Source organism: Etheostoma cragini, chromosome 1, assembly GCF_013103735.1.
Source record: "Etheostoma cragini isolate CJK2018 chromosome 1, CSU_Ecrag_1.0, whole genome shotgun sequence".
Lineage (NCBI taxonomy): Eukaryota > Metazoa > Chordata > Actinopteri > Perciformes > Percidae > Etheostoma > Etheostoma cragini.
The window spans coordinates 17758077-17770901 of record NC_048407.1 but is presented as its reverse complement, the minus strand read 5'-3'; the positions used below and the strand labels follow the sequence as shown (position 1 = coordinate 17770901).

General features: G+C 39.3%; 1 protein-coding gene across 7 annotated transcripts in view; it reads right to left on the bottom strand.

The window, feature by feature from the left end:
• Window positions 1–12825, bottom strand: part of sox6 (SRY-box transcription factor 6) — a 133041-nt gene that overhangs the window by 90495 nt on the left and 29721 nt on the right. Inside the window, exon 1 of one of the 7 annotated variants that reach the window (XM_034869160.1) lies at window positions 5584–5676. The exons of the other annotated variants lie outside the window; for them this stretch is intronic. The gene's annotated coding sequence lies outside the window, so the exon portion shown is untranslated. Of the gene's footprint in view, window positions 1–5583; window positions 5677–12825 lie in introns of those variants that run through there. 7 annotated transcript variants of the gene reach the window in all.

The following is a 12825-nucleotide window of genomic DNA, read 5'->3' as shown; positions in this document are numbered from 1 at the left end:
AAAACAATCATAGATTGTATAATCAGTAGTTACTGTATCTCTTGAGGTGAAGTAGCTACAGAAAATAGGTGGAGGGCTTTAAGCCGCGTGTGTGTATGTGTGTGCGAGAGAGAAAGTCAGAGGGAGAGAAAAAAATCATCTGTGTGTTTCCCTTCAGGGGTTCCTCCTGCTCTAACAGGTATCGTGGCAGGGTTCCTCTGGGTTCTTCACCTGCCATAATGAGATATTACTACCTGACAGCTCCCAGCTGGAGGAGCATTGACACGGAATCCACCGTTTAGCACAATTATATTATCACCCTCCATTGTGATTGTGCCATGCTGTGCAGCAGCCAGGTTTTTGGATACATAATCAACTTGTAACATGGACCGTATACTGCACACAGTAAGCTTCTTTTTACACACACACACACACACACACACACACACACACACACACACACACAAAACACAGATTGCACACTCATACATGTTTGTCTTTTGTTTTATTCCTACATATTTAAAAACATGTAAATCAGAAAAAGAGATTACCTTTCTTTACAAGTCACTTTGTGTCAGTGATACACAAATGAAATCAAATCTTTTAAACTTCAGCAGACAAAGTAATTACAGATAATGATATTTAAATGAAGTAAACGGTTGGGAAAATACAGATTTTCCAACAACCCACTGTACAGGGACTGGAGAGTTGTCTAAATGAATTTGTTTAAATTGTTCCTCTATTATTGTTGACCTTTCCTTGCAAAAAGTCAACTCAATTACGATAGCACTTCAGCCTCACTTCACACTCTCTCCAGATGCCTTCTCTATTAGAAACTGCCACAGTTACCACAGCTAAAATCCACATTCAAATGATAGCCACCCAGAGCAAATTAAGCAAGCCACCTGAACTGCACACTTTACATATTGAGCAGAGCATTGATAATTACTTTGCAGGGTAAATTATTTGCAATAATATGCTACTAGAGGAACTGCCTTGTATCCAAATTTAAACACTTGTGCAGCTGCCATGACAGCATGGTTGGTGTCCTTGCCCCCCACCCAAGGCAAAGGCAGATGCAGGTGTGAGAGTGCTTAAGTGTCCCTGTCTGTCTACTCAGGAAGGGTCGATGAGCACTCACACACTCCCTGGTTGCTCCCTCCTCCTCTACCTCCTCCTTCTTCTTCTTCGGTCCCCTGTGCCTTTGGCCCTTTTCCTGATCCCAGGACACAAGCTCAGAGCTGGATGGCATAACAGCCTCTCAGTTCCCCAGGACACACACACAAGTCCACTCATGCGTATGCTTTCACAAATGAAGGATGGCCGTCCAAAAAAAAATTCACTGCTGGCCTTTTTTTTTTTTTTCCTGGACTCACATCCTTCTTTAACAGAAAAGATCCACTAGAAGAGGAGCATACTGAATGTTGGGAGTCATATACACACCAGAAGACACTAACAGTAGCAGGACAACAACTACAGCAGTCTCACCACACCAAGTGTTTTCCTAAAAAAAAATACTGAGACAAGAAAAGCTTATTGATGTTTTGCCTCTCTTTCATTTACTTTCTCTTTTTCTGTGGGCCTGCTGGGGGATGGAGTTCCCAAAGAGCCTTCTGTTGCTGCTGCTGCACTTAAGCAAACCTCACAGCGAGTCAAGCCATCAACCAACACAACCCTATTTGCCGAGCAACAGTGGAGCTTTGTGGCTTGCCTCATAGTTGACAGTAAGTTATGAGCCCTTTGTGAGCAGGAGAAGGAAAACAGAGATCGGAATTTGGAAGGAACATAATAATACAGAATTCTCCTGTTCATGGAACCTGAAATTTTCATGGAAACAATCGAGCATTGTTGAAGGAAAGAAAAGCAACGGTGACAGATGAAATATAGAGTTGGGCCCCCTTTTTGTTAAACAGTAAACAAAGCGCTATTCAGGCAAAGTCCATTCTGTCTTTTATAAAAAGATAACTTCTTCTGTGCACTGGAGAGTTTGAAGCAAATAGCTGCACTTCAACAAATCGAGTGGAACATCTCTCACAGTTGCCAGAAAAGTGAGTTGAGGAGCTGCCTGGGGGGTGCCAAACAACGGGTAAAGGGACGCACCACAAGTTACCAAAGAGATGCACAATAAGTCTCTAGGGAGCATAGTAATCTCAAGAGGAAAGGGAATTTAAAAAGAAGAAAGTAAGGCATTTGAGCAACAAAAAAAAAAACTTTTGGCCAAATACTCAAGAACAATAGCTAATTATGAAGGAGAAATTTTTCAGGGAGCAGTAAAAGCATGGGCACTGGTGACTGTGAATGGCTTATGTATCGTATGTAGAATGCTTCACATCTCCTGGTCACCAAATTGGCATGTTTAAAATGTCTATAGAAGAAAATAAATTTTGTTCCCCTTCATTCTCATCTCATAAAACGATTTTTGTAGTTAGGGGAACAAATTAGAAAATTACCTTCAACACTGTTGTAATTAAGCCGCTCTATTCTTATTCTACGAGCTGGGAGGACAACAGCTCATTAGCTACAGTTGGACCCACCTCTAATTCTTTAGGTTTTTTTCTTCCTTTTCTCCTATTTTTCTTTTTCTGAATAAATTAATGGTATTCATTGAGCACTCTCACACAAGGGAAGGCACACAACTGCGTCTCCCCTTGTGACAACTGGACTTCTTTTCGCTCTTTGTCTTTGGGCTCTTGTGTGTGTTTTTTTAAGGACTGTGAGAATAAGGGCTGGGATAGATTCGGGAAGGGGAGAGAGTAGCCACATTTCATGTGACACGTCAATTGGAAAATCAAAACAGGGGTAGTTCATTTGCTCCACCCAGATGAGGCCATCTAGCATAGCCATGATGAATAGGGGTCAGACAAGCCACACCTCAAAGATTTATGATTAAGGCTTATTATGTTGGGAAACTGACATTGATTGCTGATTTAAACCACTGAAACCAATTAATTTGCCAGTGCTGAATAGAAAGCATGGTCAACAGTGTGTGTCATTCTGACAGGTTGGACAGGAAGAAGCCAAGCAACGGTGAAGGTCTAAATGAATGGCCGGCACCCAGCCCTGTTTGGAGGTGGTTAAAAGTTACCATGAGTGATTGACGGCTGATACAAAAAAAGATAGACTGGATGAACATTAGATCTGAAGAGCAAAACCAGAAACCCCAGCCACTGATCTGAGTAATTGACCAAAAATGTGGTCTACAGAAGACGTGTACAAGCTGCTGTTTTAGCAATGCTAAGATGGTTTCATTCATGGGCCGACAACGGGACAACCTGAGTAAATGAATGTAAAACATAGCCCTAATAAAATCAGATAGCTGACAGACACGGTTGAACAAAAAATGTGCTGTATTTCCACTCTGGGGAAATGGGCACTGTAGTGGATTAGATGCTGACTAAAACTCAAAATGCCTCAGCAGTCCAAACTGCTAACCATGTGTCGACCCATACTGTGCTTCTACTCTTCTCTGCATTGGTCCAGAGCAATGCATAAAAAGAAGCAGGAGCGTCAAGTGATATACAGTACCTACTGACTCAACCTAAGCCGTTTACCCTGAGAAGGAGTATAGACCACTGACAATATTTCTCCACCTCGTCCTGTTCTGTGCCAGCTTCTCCAGATCTTGCCATCTATAGGCAGCTCTTTCAATTCTCCAGGTGTTTCTTGGTCTCCCCCTACCAAGTCTGCCCTGTGGGTTCCACTGCAGAGCTTGGCATTTGATGGAATTATTCAGTTTCCGCAATGTGCGCTTAACTTATCCCCATTTTTGTTTCTTTATTTCCACTTCTATCGCAGGCTGCTTTGCTATTTCCCCCCAGCTCTTCGTTCTTTGTTTTTATCAGGCCATCTGATCTTAAAGTTACGTCTGAGGCAGTGGTTGGTGAAGACTTGTAGTGATATGCCCACCACAATATATTACCCAAGTCATTTTTGTGCTGTGTTTACAACAAATACCACATTGCACTTGGTTGCATGTTATTTCTTCCGGTTGTTGGGGGAGGCTAGTGTTTGCTAAAACCTTTTTCCTCTGTGTTGGTTTCTCCTTTATTCTTTTGCTGGCTCATTCAGAGGACACATGGATCATGACAGTGCTTCAAAATGAAATCATTAACTAAATTGCTTTCTTAAAAAGCCACAAGTGTGCGGCAGGATTTGTGTGTGTGTTTGGCTGTGGGCCATGGGCCTCTGGTTCCCAGGCAGCCTCTGCCCCGGCTCTGTTGTGGTTCCCTGCCACCACACTCATTATGCTCAGCATAGCACGGCGCAGGGCTGCGGCTCGCCTTGCCTTACTCACTGGGATAGTAGGAAATAATCTGGTAATCTCAAACTACTCCTACATTTTAACTGAGGCCCCATTCACACAAAGAGACCCTTTGTCCTGAAACATTTATGACCACCCTTTGAATTTCAACTCAAAAACACATTAAACAAATATGGTTTTATATTTAAAGTTAACATCTTAAAAGTGAATTCTCCAAAGAGCTGTCCTACAATTTTATACCCCCATGGAATCAAACAACTATTCCTGCATTGCCTTTTAAAAATGCTAACCAAATTAAAATATTGGGGACAATATCGGCGTAAAATATCTATAAACATGAATTTTAAACTGTATAAAAGTTAATTATAAAAATGTGAAATTACCACACAGATAAATGATCAAAGACAAAAACAACTTTCTGGAAACTTTACCAATCTGCCTGAGGTAGATTTCAATAAACAAAAGCAAACATAATGGAAAGCAAATAGGGAGTGAAGGCCAGACAAATATTTGATAAGAAGATAGTGACTTTAACTTGACTGTATCTCTCTCACACACACACACACACACACACACACACAAACACACATACCCCTAACCCTGACTGTCTATCTGCTGTCCACTGAGCTGAAGGTAGCAGCTGTGTATTTCACAGCCTGTAGAGTGTGTAACCAATCTGCAAACAATAGTTGGACTTGACAAAGGTCGTTGCACTTGCATCACACTCTTTACAGTAAAGGGCAGTCTAATCCTATTGGCCACTTAAGTAAACCATGCCCTTTAGTTTTTTTTTCTTTTCTACTGACCCCAGAACAGGCATTTACATTGAACACAAGCGCAGTCCATACATTGTGTATTGTCATAATCATAGTCATAGTGTAGACCCATTAGTCAGCCACTATAATACTATTTAAGCTCCTAAGTAAGCCCCTTAACAAAAGTTTAAGTCACCTTTTTGACCTCCTGTTAAGCCAACAGTTGGTATAAACATGTTAAATCCTATTAACGTAATAATATACATTGGACTGGGTAAAGTGCCATGTGTTTAAATCCTGCTCTGAGTCTTAATTACAACAGTCAGCCATCCAGCACTAGCCATGCTCTTAATACCGTCCACTGTGACCACAGTATGTGAAGATTTAAAGATTTTCAAACCAGATTAGTGCCTTTTGTTTTAATTTTGTTTAAAGCTGATTTATAGATTAAGTACAATGGCTATAAATACATTTAAAAAGGGAAAATTACAATCATGTACTTCTTATGTTATAATCAAATATTGTGTGGAAACGGTATGCCTACATTAACAACATGGAGAAGATGTTCACTCTCTACCCCAGACTTACCAATAAGTGGTGTCAGGTGTTTGTAGTCAAGGTGAACGGATCCCATCATCATAAATAAAAAACTTATTTTCATGCAAAAAGGGCAGGGGAAAAGGCAAAAAAAAAAAAAAAAACTTTTTGGTCTTAGGACCATCAGCAGCAGAACTTACAGGACATGCAATTCTACAGACTTAAATAGACTACCAGTCCAACAGCAGTGGCCAATCAGAAGACAGGTGGTAAGAGACAGAAGGTGTTTTGCATGAATTAATCAACTAGTTGGGAATGGTCAAAAAGGCCCCAATAGTACCTCAATGAATGCTCTCATGAACACATGTATGCAACTATGCATCAGCATGTGTAAATGTATAATCTGTATGCTGTTTATATACAGTATATGTGCAATAAATGTATGAATGACATACCAAGTTATTGTAAAATACTGATAAGGAAAGAAATGGACACAGATTGAAAAATGTGTGAACATTTTCCAAATACAAAAACATATGCACAATAATGAAACCACAAAGAAGAGCTTAAGTATCTCTTCTGATAGTTAAAATGTTGTCCATTTGTTTTTCGTGTTTTGATTTTTGCATTGTTTCTTGGTTTGAAGCATACTCTTGTGTGTCTTTTGTCCTCTGTTTGCACATCTGCCAGGCTCCACCACTTCCACTGTATAAACAATGTGTCACCATATTCCACAAATTAAACATACAAATAGCAACCTCTCTTCATCAATTAAATTGGTCACAGTCAAATAAATCTACATTTGATTTGCTTATTTTATGTCTGTCTGAGATTGTGTTGGGCAGAGTTTGTGCAGTCTATAAACCCTTCTCTCCGGTGTCAGCAGGGCAGCAATCCAGCATCAGCCTGGCATATCAGCTATAAATGGCAGCTACATCACCACAGCTCGGGCTAAAAATACAGGTCCCTCTTTCTTCCGTTTCACTGTATTCTCAATTGTGTGCGAAACCTTAGCTGAAAAACCTTGTAAGAATAGCTTTATGTGGAAAAGATTGTATTGGTTTTGGACCTGTTGAAGAGCAAGTGATACATCCCCAGTATTTTGACAGAAAAATGCAAACAATTTTAGACCCTTTGGTCTTCGCTTATAAACCTGGTTTTTAGAAAGTTCTCTAAAAGCTATCAAAACTTAAAAAATTCCCCACCACCTTTTCCTATGGGTGTGCCTGTGAAGTGCTTCATTCATCCTCTCTTGAAAAGCTCTTAGTGATTGCATCATGGGATGGGGTGTAAAATGATGCTAGCAACATACTGTAACATGAGGGAAATACCTCATGTTGGTTGATTCATAAACACCTTGTGCACTGGCTGGCTGGCCTCTCAGACTGGTCTGTGATGTGCTGGTTGGTAGAGTTGACTGTGCTTATTGCCAAGTCCCTACACTGGCCTGAATGCTGTTTAGCTACACACAGACACACACACACATATACACACACATAGTCATGCAGATTATAGCGTGGCTCTGTTTTAATTGAGTCTCAGTCTTTGTGGTGTCTGTTATCTCTGACTAATAGCATACATTGCCCCTCTCTCATTATCAGAGTGGGTCTTTATCAGAGACCCTTGTTTGATACAGTTAGAGTTGATGCATTATGGCCCGCACACCAAGAGTCAGCAGTGATCTGCATATTCAATAACTTCCGTAATTATATGCGCAATTCATCAGATGGGATGTGATTGCAGGGGAAGTGGATTAGAGTGGAATAGAGAGGAGCAGAGAGGTCTGATTCATGGAGGTCTTAAGTCTAATCACAAAACTAACATGATAATTGAAATCTAAATTGAAAGACTTAGCTCTCAGGGAGAGTATGTCAGACATGGAGTGTATAGGCGTTAGTAAGAGTGAAAGAGTGGCAGGAAAAATAAGATTTCGACTCTGCATGTAGTACACAAGCCACTAACTAAACACATGAAAAAATAGGAGTGCTTCACCAATACAATCTCCAAAAAATGACTTTGTAATCCAGTTATGAGGTTAAACTTGCTGGAAGTGAGAGAAGTTTGAAGAGCCTTCTGGGGGGCTATGTGGAACATTTATACAAATTATGAAATTTAAACAAAAGTCACTTTATGCCATAGTTTCCATTTATTGATCATTGGTTATTTCTGTTGTGTTGTCATTACTGTAAAGTTATGTAGCATAAACGCTTACTTGCAGTTGCTTTCAATTAGCAATTTGATTAGAACTGTCCTATCTTATTCTGCAAACAATATGATCTCAACGACAAGTCTTTTTTTCTTTCTTCTTTTCTTAGTGTCACCTTTTACTAACAAGTAAGGGCAAGTTTAAAAATCCGGGGAAATATATCTATCTTGTTTTCCTCAACACACTCATAGCCTGGTCTGGGAGAGCGGCAGAGGGCAGTTCAATAATAGCTCAATATTCCACACTGTCACCATTATCCCTCTTTGCTTGAGTAGGCCGTGCTGCATGGCCTTTGAATTCCTGTTTTCAAGAAGTGAATTAATTAATTGCTTAACAACAATTGTGTAAAAAGGAAAATGTTCTGCACTACATTAAATGGTCCTCAGCTTACACAAGAGTGTCTGATCACTTTAGCTGTTCATTTATACTTTTACCCTGCAATATGCTACATCTCAGCAAATGCATAAACTGTAAAGTAAAAAAAGGCCAAGTACAGCAGCCTGCCTTTGGTTTTGGTCTTATTTTCCCAAACACCTCATGTGAAGTTATACATAATTGTGTAGGTTTTTTTTCAGATGCATCTAATCAGGGAAAATATTGTGACGGGATGTTGCATTACATGTCCTCCATTACACCTAAAAGGCTGTGCTGTCTTCACACTTATGATTTACTCATTGTGAACGCAACCCAAAAGAAGGAGTCCAGGGAAGAGAAGTGTGTAGAAAGGTCCTCTGTCCTATTCTCGTTTCCTCCCCCTTGCTTGCCATCCCTCCCGACCACAGGATTCATATTCATCCCTCAATAACGTTTAATTAGTAACGCCAAATTCATTAACCTATACTGCTGTAATGCTGGCCTCAGCCATAATTTAGCTTAATGCGAGCAGACATATTGCAGCAGTAATAAGGGACATAAAACTCAAAGACAAAATACTGTTCCTCCAAAGAGAAAATACTGTTCCTCCATAGTCGTGGAGTCATAGTCATTATAACTCAGCAGTGTTAGAGCTGGAGCATTCCTTTTCAGAATAGCAGCTCTTAACTATAAGCCCATCAAACACTTTTATTTAGAAATGCATATGAAATGTTTGATGCTGGTTGAAATAAAGAGATTTTAGAAATGCATTAACTATATTTTCATCACCTTCTCACCTCAAGATTTTTAATGCTTTAAATAAAATATATATAATATTATTGAGTATTGAATGATAGTTGAAAAGAAGCTAAAACAGAAATGATGTTATGCAATGGTTATTGCAAGTTGAATGCATTGGTTATACAATAGATTAAGGTGTTTTTAAGATTCATGGAAGAGTTCATTTTCCAACCAAGCTGTGGTGTCAGAAGTCAATGCAGAATTGGTTGTATCAGTAAAAAGAGATGCAAGAGACAATTCTAACAGCTTCTGACAGCTCTGTCTAATTGGCCCAACTCTTTGGCATCTAGTTTGTGTTTATTTAATCAGCTGAGGGAAGTGTACATTTTAGCTGTGGGGCAGCCTACCCAGTTTATCACAAGTAGACATTTTACTAGCAGCCTTTCTGTCAATCTTGTTTTCTTTTAAAATCTTAAAAAATGAACCAACTTGAGGTTTTGTTTCTCGGGCGGATAAACAGATTCAAGAAACAACCCACTATTTAAAAACCTGGGACAACCTTTACTGTCCTAGGATTACACATTGACCTTTCTGCTCCTCTATCCCCCAGTGATCTCGCCTAACATCTCGCACCAAAGAGCCTATTAGGCCTGGATCCCACTTTGTTGTTTAAAAGGGTCTTGTCCTTTCAGAACACTCACTTCCTCGCTTTCTGTTTTTTCAAGCATAGGTGGTGAAGGAACACAAGTTCATTGTTCCCTCGCAGATGGAAGTTGGAGTTACCAGGGTAACACAGCTCTAATCCTCCTTTTTGTTACCATTTTTTTTTTAATATTAACAGCCTATCGAGTGCTACCTTTTAAGTCACAGGCAAGAGCGCTCGCTCACTTTTAATTAGCTATGATTCTGTTTGCCAGGAGACAGAATGATGAGCTAATCGAAATTTACGAAATAATGACGCACTGCAAGCAGCTACTTCTTTCTCCTCAGGCCTGCTCCAAGAATAACAATAATGAGGCCATTATCGAGGATTGCACTTTAAAACGCTGCTCTGCCACCAAAACAGAGGACGTAATTGTTCTGGTGTTTTCCATACAATCAACAACCCATTGTTGATGACTTGAGAACTAAGGGAGCAAAGAATAGGTGCCATAATGATTGGTCTGTGCTGCCATGAAGATCCTGTACAAAGTGTCCACTGAGGAAGGACCTCGATAGACTACTGATTTGCTTGTAAGGTCTCTGGATGAAGACAACTGTCTGGCGTTGTAAAAAAAAAAAAAAAAAAAAAAAAATCGTTTCTGCTTTTTGTCTGTCTTGCCGCTCAAATAGCCTCCAAGCCGGATTAGAGAAGAACCATTCATATGGTGAACGGCTCATGTGTAGAGCCACGTTTTCTGGCGAGAATAGCCATTTATATAACCTCTTGCCATTTCAGAAAACATATACTGTATAGACCCGTTCGCTAGCAGAAGATAATGAAAGTTGTGTTTATCTACAAGATGACTACTAGGTGTCTGCAAAAATGATAAACTAACCTTTGACCAGTGGTTCAATACATACATTTCAAAAGTCAATTTAGTTTGCTAGTCATGTATGTCAACTGAGTTTTATTCAACATGTCAAGATGACTCAATTAGATAGTTGCATATCTATGCTCCAAAACTCAGTGCATTACAAATGCAGCCCGGCCATTTAGAAATTAAAATATCCCAGAGAGAAGATTATGAGAAATAGAGGCTGAAAATGAAATATTTTGTCAAAAAAGGTCCACATATAAACTTACTAGATGAGAGCTCAGTGGGTTTGTAGAAATGATGCTGCAAGTCTTAGCTGTGCTCCATTGTAAAGGAGTGAGAGAGACAGAGCTCGAGGGCAGGAGGAATGCTAAGTGGGCCCCTTAGCCTAGTCAACCTTCAGTGGGTTTCATTTATCTTCATCTTGTTAGACTAAATTAATTAACAATCTCAATGTTACACACTTTCTCCTTTCATTACATCAAATAATGGCAGAAATGTAGGGGGAGGTTCTACCCACTGGGAGTAGAGACTGAAGACATCTCTCTCTCTCTCTCTCTCTCTCTCTCTCTCTCACACCACATCTCTCTCTCCACATCTTTGTATTCTGACTCTCTTTCTTCCCCTTTCTCTCTCACTCTCATTTTCTCAGTCTCTTTGACTACACAAACAAAAACCTGTTAAACGCCTTCCATAAACATATAAAAAATTGATCCAAAATGAAACCCATCTTTTCAACAAAGAGAAAAACTGTGAGACGTACAATAACACAAGCCCAAAGAGTTGTCTATTAAAGACATATGCACATTGTAATAGTTAAGAGAACTTCTGTGTTAGTTTTAGAAATACTGGGAATTTTAAACAGATCGTCCTTATGAGACAGTACAAAGGCTTTGACTTGTACGTAAAATATGGAGTTTAGACTTTTCCCCGTCACATCTGAAGAGTTTGATGTATTTTTCACGATGGCCATGTGTCATCACTTTTACAGCTATTAGAACTCACTGTGTGTATGACTCAAAATAAAACTTTCAATGTCTCATTACATTACAAAACACAAACAAATGAAAGGGCCATGCGGTGTGCTACTCAGATATGACAAACAGTATAAAAAGTCGATAACATCTGCACATTGGAGCAGAAATGTACGAGCATGTTCAGAAAGCCTACCTTTGACCTAATTCACTTGCTCGGTAAAAGATACTTGGATTCTTCACTAGAGGAATGTCTTAACTGCCACATCCATCCACCCTGGTTTCTATGCTTTTCTCCTTTTTCACCCCCACCCTGCAGCCCACTCCAGGACACAAGTCTTATCCTAGCAAAAGGGTTAACTCTAAGCAAAGCCTGCCTTTAATCTTGGCCTGATTGTTGAGGCCTCCAATCTCCAGCCAGTGTGTGTGATATCTTTCTACTGGCGCTTCACCTTTAATTAAAACAGACATTGAGAGAAGGTTGGGGATTAGCAATACAATAATGGGTTTACTTAGAATAATCACAGTGTTTCCTCACAGCTATGAGAACAAAAGGAAATAGTTAGAAACAGCCAAGGTCAAAGGTCATGTTTCTTTTTTTCTTTTCTTTTGCGGATGTGAGATTGGATGCACAAATATTCCAGGTATGAGAAATATTTCTGTCAGACCTCTTCCAGTGCAACTTACAGTAAACAGTATATATTTAGGCCAGTTAGTTATCCACCAAACTGCTTTTAACAGCTGTTAATTACTGCCCTCCACTTTGTACCATTATTTTAAAAAGCGGAAATGAGCACGGGCACTGTGCAAAATGTATGCCTGATTAACTTCTGTCAAACCATAGCAGATATACAACACCGGATAAATTGGTGCCAAACCATGAAAGATAAAACAGATACTTTACATTTCTGCATTACATATTTTATTTACTGCATCAAACATTAAATATTTCCCATATTTATAAATGTATACTACAGTAAATACATGGCTCTTTCAATTTCTTGAATATAGAAAATAAACGGTTTCAGTTAACAGTCAAAGATGCATATGAAAAAGCCTGTGAGTATAATGTATGCAGTATTATTCTGCAAGATTAACTGCGCCATTGGTCACAATTTAGATTCTGTCAGAACTCAGAGCACAACTTGCTTTTTGCTGAAGCTTATAAATGTGGATGATTTCAATCTTACTTTAATGATAATGGTTTTACATTATTTAATTCTAAAGATAAAAACATACTGTAAATATATGAGAGATTTTCTTCTTTAATTTCTTTGACTAGCAAGTGTAATGGTATCAAATTGTCCTTTCTTTTTAAAATGCCCCCAACAGTTCTGAGAGAAAAAAAGCTGTTAATTTAATCAAATAAGTGACCTTTTGAAAAAGAAATCAAAGAGGATTCATTAGCTTTAGTAAAGTTTGGCTGACAGCAGCTTTGAAAGGCAGATGATGCTGCTGCTGTGGCTTCTAATGAGCCAACCCTAATTAGGGAGCAACACTG